Here is an 8347-nt window from a genome sequence, read left to right as displayed (position 1 = left end):
GCTGATGATGATGATGATGATGACATACGTATGACAATTGCGTGCATTTTTTCACATTTTGTTTTGAATTGCACACAAAGATGTCCTTCATGATCTCAATCAGCTTGCGCGGTTGTCCAATCCATTCAAGTTGCATTCCTTTCAACACCTTTGAGATGGTCTCGAACAAACGAAGCAGTACTCGACTATGACGACGATGATCGCGCACCTTCCGCTGCTCCTCGGTTCCATTTGGCACAAAATGGCTGCCTGGTGGGTGAAGGGACGCCATGGAACGAGGTTGGACAGTAAGACATTTAAAGGCCACGGGCGGCCAATGGCTCAAACGTCATTGAGTGACCGGGGCACAATGTCCCCCCCCGCGGGGTGAGCATAGGCCGTGAAATAATACGAGAGCAGGGAAGCGCTGCGCAACGAGCTCTGCGACACAAAATGGCTGACGGCGGAGAGGCTCTGGCATGAAATAATATTTGGCAGAAAGACACTGGCTGTGTTGTACGTGGGCAAAGCTGCGGAACGCCTAAACTGGATAGATTACAGTGAGAAGCGCAAATGTTTTGTTTACCGCTTGGTAGAGAAGGACTGTGTCATGTGTGGCGACGGAGCGACAAGACTTCTTTTCAATCGCACTTCATTCAATTTGTTACGATGTCTGTGGTTTGTTGGGCCTCGTTAAAAAGCACGCTCATCGACCTGCCCTGCAAAAAAAAAAAAAAACCTGACAGTATATTTAAGAGCATTTTTTTTCTTAATCAGCTCTTCAAACGCTAATATATATATATATATATATTTTTTTTTTTCTTTAATTTTCTAAAGTTCTTACATTTACAAATACAATTTCCCAAAAGATAAAAGCTTTTTGACTGGAAGACTTAATGAGAATTGAGATGCCGCTCGAGGTGCTAAAAATATGTTCCAAAAAAAAATACATAATGGAGGGAGAGAGAGAGAGAGAGAGAGAGAGAGAGAGAGAGCTCGATATTGTCCAGAAAAAGCAGCAATCGTCTTTTCAATGGCTTCGGGGACGACATGGCGGCATGGAACCGAATCAGACAGTGAGACAGTAGTCACCCAAGGGGGGTCTCGCAGAGGTGGGATTCCCTGCGGATTCTCGCCCACTGCCTACTGAGTTTCCCATGACCGTTCATTTAGTGAAAGGTCAGAAAGGTTTTTGAAGGCCAGGACCTAACACGCATGACAAAGCACACGGAGCGGCAAAGCTTACAGCTCGCTCTTCTTCTTGCGTTTGTCAGCGTGTGGAAGGCCAGCAATTCTGCATTATTCTCATTTTACAGGAGCTGTAGGGAAATATTTGAGTTGTGTGACAAAATTGTTCATTTCTTTCTTACCCAAGACATTATTCTGCTACTCTTTTAGACTTAATTGAATTCCAAAATGTAACTCAACAACCCTTTGTCTTGTGAGCTCGTTTGGATTTTGCTTCTCCACAACGTCAAAGAGCAGTGGCGCATAAATTGCAAGACACAAGAACAAACACAGCCGACCGACTGGTAAGATTGTTTATGATCAGCATTTTCATTTTAAAGGGGAAGTCAAGCCCAAAAGCTTCACCTCAAAAATATATTCTATGCAGCCCCGCAAGCTGAAACACGCCATTCCGATTTAAATTGCATTCGTGGAAACGGGGTTAAGCCGTTTTCGGACATCTCAGGGGGCGGCCATTTTGACACTCGCAGTCGACCGGAAATGACATCGCATCGCAGTTGCTCCGAACTCAGCAAACGACCAATCGTGGCTCGTCTTTAGAAAACAGGTGAGCCCTAATTGATCTTTAGCCCGGACCTGAACGAGCGAAAGTGACAAAATGGCCGCCCTCCGAGATGGCCGCAAATTAACTCCTATTCCGCAAATGCGATATGAATCAAACTGTCATGTTTCGAGAAGTCAAGGCACGTTGATTTTTGCTTGTGTTGTTCAGATTTGCGTCACTGCTGGATGGCCATAAATCAGCTGCTCTGCAATAAATGGTCACCAAATGTAACCGGAGATCCGATCTGACGTGAGCTCTTATGCGGACTCATTTTAACGCTTTGGAACAAAAAAATCGGAGGAATTTTGTTTGTTTTTGAAAACATCTGGAATGCGCAAATATGTGTTCCAATGGTTTGCAGTTGTCGTGCTTTGAAACAGTTTTGGCATCGTTGTCAACAATGTTCCGTCCGAATTCGTGTCGTTTTTCGCCTTTTCGCTTGCTAAGCATGTTGTTGCCGGCCTTGCCTTGCCTTTGATGTCCGCCGCTCGGCGTCACCGAAAACCTTGCAACCAATTCAAATGCAACTCGCAAAAGAAATGACCAATCAGATGTGCCGCCGTTTGGTTGGCCGGCCCAATCAGCGTACAGAACTTCGGCATACGCCACGGCACGTCCGCTCGCCGGATAAATGATTGAAACGGATCGGTGCCACTCCGTTGTGGCCATCGTGTGAGCGAGCTTTGGTTGCGGTTGACTGCGCCGGCAAGAATCTTTTTGACATCACCAAGGACGTCTTTGTTCCATAAAATCCCATAAAACATTCAAGTTGAAATTGTTGCTCCTCAAAAAATTGTATTGCCTGTAAACGGCACTGGCTATTCAGAAATGAACCATTTGGATCATCTGTCCCTTCTCAGACCACAAAACAGATTTCAAGGAAAAACAATTAAACGATGTCATTGTAACTCTTATTCGTATTTAGGTTTGTGACCGTCGTATACGTTTACTTTGAATTTCTGTGAGTACTGAGTAACAGCTAATGGTGTGCGCGTGTGTGCGTGTGTGCGTGCGCACTTATACGAGCACGTTCGTGTTTTGGAAATCCCTCTGGTGCTTATTTGCCATCTCTATGACAGGACGGCGCTGTATCTCAAGACAAACTAGGCCAACGGCAGCTGTGCCGTTGTTAGAGAGGGAACTAGTTTATCGACATTTGGCGAGCGCTAAAGCAAGCGTGGGCAAACTACGGCCCGGGGGCCGCATGTGGCCGTTAAACGTTTGAATCCGGCCCGCGCAATTTGAAAAAAAATGAATGCATAAACCTTGTTCAGGTTATATAATTCTGATGCGTCCCCACTGGGAGGCGCTCTCTAAAAGAGATATTTTGTTGCAATGCTTTTGTTCATTTTCATTTGAAATGAAAGCATGTTTTCACAGGATACGAAATGTCATTTTTCTCCGATGAGGTGAGGTGACCGAAACACTCCATCCGTCAAATTTTAGAACGCATTGCGGCCCGCCAATCAAAAACTTTGTCAGATTAGAAAGCGCCACGTGTGGACACATATCAGCAAATTTTGTTTTCAGAATATCGACGAGTGAGATCTTGTTTGTCGGTTGCCTGCTATTGTCATGCGTGACGTTGGTCCTTTCAAATGAAAATGATCAAAATCCCTGACGCGTTTTCAAAGATTTAAGATGATCGAGCCGTAACAATGAAGTCATTTGAAGTTTTTGCCAAAGAGTCTCATATTTTTTGCAACACGAGTGTCCCATCCAAAAAGCACCTGGAGCAAATCATTTGAAGTCCCGCGAGTGTTTGTCCGGTGGGATGGGAATCAAAAACCGGTTCTTGTTGCGAAGCGGTTCTCAGAGTTTCAATTCCTTGGCACGCGTCGCCCGTTTTGAAAACGACTTCCGGTCGCCAAACGACGTTAGCCACTCGCACGGCCGGCAAGAAAACATGGCGCCGAACACTTGAAGTCTTGCTTCCATTTTACAAGAAAGGAGGCGACTCGCGATACTTGCAAATGATCATTTTTGTCGAAGAGCGGAAAAAAAACCCAGCAAATAAAAACTGCACATCAAATGATTTAACAAGCATGAGTTTTTCCTTTTCTCCTCAAGAGATTTCACGGACGAACCAAATCTGTCGTTTGAGGCTTGAGCTGAGAATTTTGTCGAAAATTACCGCGGCTTGTCGCTCACAACGGACTTTGTTGGACATTTTCCTGGCAAAATGCAATTTGCATCAAACATCCTTTCATGTCATGAATATGCAGAAGAACTTTCCCGAGCATATCGGTGAACTGTTGACGCTCGTGTGCCGAGCAGGAACTTGAACGCAGCGTGGGGGCGAGTAGCAGGAGAGCGAAGCGCCGAGCGAGAACGTAATGACGCGTAGCAAGAGGAGCGTGACATCAAGACCTCGCACGGAGGACGCTTGACTCGGAGCGAGGCCCATCGTCTCACCATCACCAAAAGTCACGGCAAGATGTCGGCTGCGCTTGTTTTGAACGTGGCACTTGGCGTCTCCGTTTCAACGGAACGGTGTGAGCGGCATTTTTTTTGGGGGTGTCGCATTCCAAATGGCGCTCAGTGACCACTTGAAAAGAGCCGCACATTAAGCGACGACTGCCCAAATATTGCTGCGCCGACATCAATTTGTCTTTTCTCACTTGGCGGACTCTGACCTATGGAGAAGGGAAGGGGGGGGGATTTCACAAAGTGTGAAAGAATAATTAAAAGATGACAATCTTCTGGAAACAGCTCATCCATATTTTTTTATAAGAAAATGAGCAGCCGTGTAAATGCCAAATCTTTCTTTGGCAATTGCACATTTTTTGACAAACGATTATTGCAATAAGAATAAACTTGCCCTTGTCTGGTGTTCAGCAAGTGTTTGCCCCTCCTGTTAAAGAAGAAATAGTCCCTAAAAAAAGGGCCGTTTGTTTGAAAGTGACTTAGTTTGACTTGTTTGTGGCATCATCGTGACGAGCGACTTCGTTCTGCTTCGTTGGCCGAACTATCCAAAGCATCGCCGATCCTTGCCTGACCTCACATTGCTCAGTTCCTCACCGAACGCAAGCGCGAGCGCCGCCAAATGTATCCTCTATTTGTAACGGAGGCGGTTTTCTGGGGTGGCAAGGGGGGGGGGCAGCTGCCACCCTCGGCTCTGGGCAATTTTCGTTTATTTTAATTCGAGCGACGCTGGCAACCCGCAGCACACAAATTTATTTATTTCACTCCATCTGCATTTTGTAACGCTTCAAATAGAAGCTAAAATAAAATTGCAATCATTCAATAACAAAGACAGTGAAAGCAGTCATTTAAAATACACATTAACGATGCGATCACATATGCAGGAGACATAAAAAAAACTAAAAGGTAAACAGACCCATGTTGGCTGGAAAGCCAAAGAATAAAAAATGAACAGAGAGGCGGCATGACATTTCATGGAAGGTCATTGCAGGAACTAGACAAGACGAGGCTCCGCTTAGACTTCGGCGCCTTCACCGGACCCGAGGCACCGAGAGAAGCGCCACGAGGTACGCTGGGATGAGGCCGCTTAAAAGAAGAAGAAGCTTCAAATCAACTCCAACATGCAAATGAAAAGAGGCCACAATTGGCCTCATGTGCTCCCTTTTCCAAGCTTGCTTTCTTTATGTTCTGTCAAGTGGGACGACTTAAGCGAAATAGTTGCTCGCATCGTATTTTTCCATATTCGAGGTTACCTGGCTGAACTCAAAGATTTCTTGGAAAGCCAAAACATTGAAAAGTCGGGAGACATTATGAGCGTAAATTCAAGTTTCTTCACATCAAAGAACACACAAACGGCACATACTCGTGCTCGCTTGCCCGCTCTGTCCCACGGACGGAATAGTCCGTCCATCCAGCCCGGACGGACACCCATTTTTGGGGCGGACGAGAATTTGAATGTATTTATTTATTTTTTTTTTTGAAAGGACATCCTAACAAAGGGCGGTAGTGGGTTTTTGTTCGTTCCTTTGCTGGTCCCAAACCAGATCAAGTACGGCATGTTTAGAATTGAAATATTTTGCACTCAGCAATCAACAATCTCAGAAGGAATCTCACATTCGCTTCAAGTGTTGCTCTTGCTGCTCGTTTTTGTCCGAGGACACACGCAGGAATTAAATAGCGCGTGCAAGAGTGTCCGATGACTGCTATTCTACAAATAGACGTCGAAAAATGTTATTAGTATTCACCCTATGCCTACCAAGACGATCGTTCAAGTATCACGGGTACAGTACAACTAAGTTGCTTTGGCTAATAAAACCGTTTTAATTAAACATTCGGTCCCACAGAGGGAAAAACAAGTTGGAAATTGTCAAGTGCTGAATGTCATTCAAAAGAATTGAGGCCATTAACGGAAGCTAAAATATGAAAAAAAAAACTCTGGTGGTCTCGCGCAAACAAATCAATTTAAGCACATTGACTCATTTCTTTGGTTTGTAAATCTTAAACTTTTCAATTTAAAAAAAATGATTTTCTGGTCGGCATTTATAATTCCTTTGTAAAATCAAATCATTTGTCAATATGTTTGTATTGATTTTATTTATTTTTTTTAACCATCTCGGTTAGCTTTCATGTTGCAGTATTCCAGACGAAATCCAGTCGCTTTTTTAAAAAATCTTTTTTTGACTAAATCATTCACAGAAACTTTACCAAATACAAAGAGATCAAAGGACAAGATTTAATCTGAAAACTGTGACTCACATTGACCACAATGAGAGCCATAGTCATCATTTTGCTAAAGTCCCAAAAATGGGACATACGTCCTGTTTTTGTTACGCCCCCCCCAATAGCAAGGGAGCGTCCTAATGAGCTGCCGTCCACGAGAGAAACGAAATGTATTCGTTTTTTTTTTTTGTCCCAGGCTGAGAAAGTTTAAAGCGCTATCTCAGTAGGGGATTTTCAAGTAGCCCCCTCCTGTGATTCTTCAAATGCTGCATCTGTCAAAAGGCCTGGCTTGGGATTCAAACTATTACGCGGAGGATAGATCTCGATTCGACTCAAATATTCTTCCCTGTTCTCGCAGGCTTAATTGCCGTCGGCTTTTAATTGCGGGTTAAGACCCCCGCTGCCCAAAGAGAAAAAAAAATAAAATAGGTCAAAGCTTTTTTTGGAAGGGGCTACGAAAGCAAGTTGCCCCCCCCCCCACTACTCTCGCAAGACAATTTGCTTGACATTGTCTTTTATTTGTACCGAGTCATAATGTCAAAATCACGAGTACGTCGATGGGAAAATGATTTTGTTCTCCGCAAGTACGGACAACTTCTGAGATTTTAACCTTTTAAAATTGGAGGAATTTTGACATCTTGAAAGATGAAATCGGACAAAAAAAGATGATTTGGCCTCCACCCCAAAACAACCTTGAAGCTTACAAATCATTTCCTGAGGCATCAGCTGCTAAAGTTTTATTGTTGCGACTTGTCTTATTTATTTATTTTTTTAATGCAGTCGACTTCCTGCAAAAATGTTTGCTTTCTGTTTAGTTCTCATTTTCTTTCGGGAGAGGAACATGCTAGGCAACTACTTTTAACGATTAAAATAATCCAAATTTGCTCTAATCAACATTTTTTTTCTCCCTGATCAAAAGGTCCACTTTTGTGTTTGCCGCCAGCGCACCGTAAATGGAAAGATATTGACGCATGGAGATGACATTTGGGGAACACGTCGCCTTTCATTATCTTGCATTGATACTTTCTGTCCATTTATTTCGGTTCGATTCCGGCTGCGGCCTTCCTTTGCGGAGTTTGCATGTTCTCCCCGTGTCTGCGTGGCTTTCCTCCGGGTACTCCGCTTTCCTCCCACATTCCAAAAACATGTTTGGACACGCGACATTGCCCCGAAGGGTGAGTGTGAGCGCGGACGGTCGTGCCCTGTGATTGGCTGGCAAACCCGTTCAGGGTGTGACCCCGCCGACTGCCCGACGACAGCTGGGATGGGCTCCAGCATGAGGAGAAGCGGAACAGATAATGGATGGCTGAACTTTCGGCATGTCCCCAGAATTCCAGTTGTTGTTGACGACTGCTCCAGTGGCCGCTTGAGATGTTTGAAGTCGTCACAGACTTACGGAAAGCCCTTTTTAACAAGACACGTGCGCAGTCCATTGATCTGGAGCCGTTTTGTCGGTTGTCACAGAAAAGCCGCTGCCGCTGACATATGTCCATTTCGGCTTTGCGTGCCTTGCGCTCGGAGATTAAAAAAAAAAAGGCAAGCAAAAGAATGTTTTTGTCGATGCATCCATAAAAGAACATAAAGCGCAGGTCATGACGTCCTGTCGTCGACGAGCACACTCGCGCTGAGTGTAAATTACGATTAACTGTCAAGTGGCCGCTTGTACGATTGTCCTCTTCTCGTAGTGTCTCACGTTTAGTCGCCTCCAAAATCTCATTGTCGCTCCTGCTCCATCTGCTGCCCGTTGTCAGCCGCCGTCTGCCTCCTGAGAGTTGACACGACTTAAATGTCTAAAATATAACCCGTCGGGGTTCATGTGCGCATTCTCGCTCCAACTTTTGAGACCGAATCAACATGAAGGGCTCGCCTCTCAGCGAGCAGAGTTTCAGCTCCGAGCGACTCATGAGTGAGTGAGGTCATCATTTGATAAGA

Source organism: Idiotropiscis lumnitzeri, chromosome 8 (assembly GCF_059441095.1).
Source record: "Idiotropiscis lumnitzeri isolate Australia: NSW breed Sydney's pygmy pipehorse chromosome 8, RoL_Ilum_1.0, whole genome shotgun sequence".
In the NCBI taxonomy this organism is placed as follows: domain Eukaryota; kingdom Metazoa; phylum Chordata; class Actinopteri; order Syngnathiformes; family Syngnathidae; genus Idiotropiscis; species Idiotropiscis lumnitzeri.
This window is presented reverse-complemented; position numbering follows the sequence as displayed.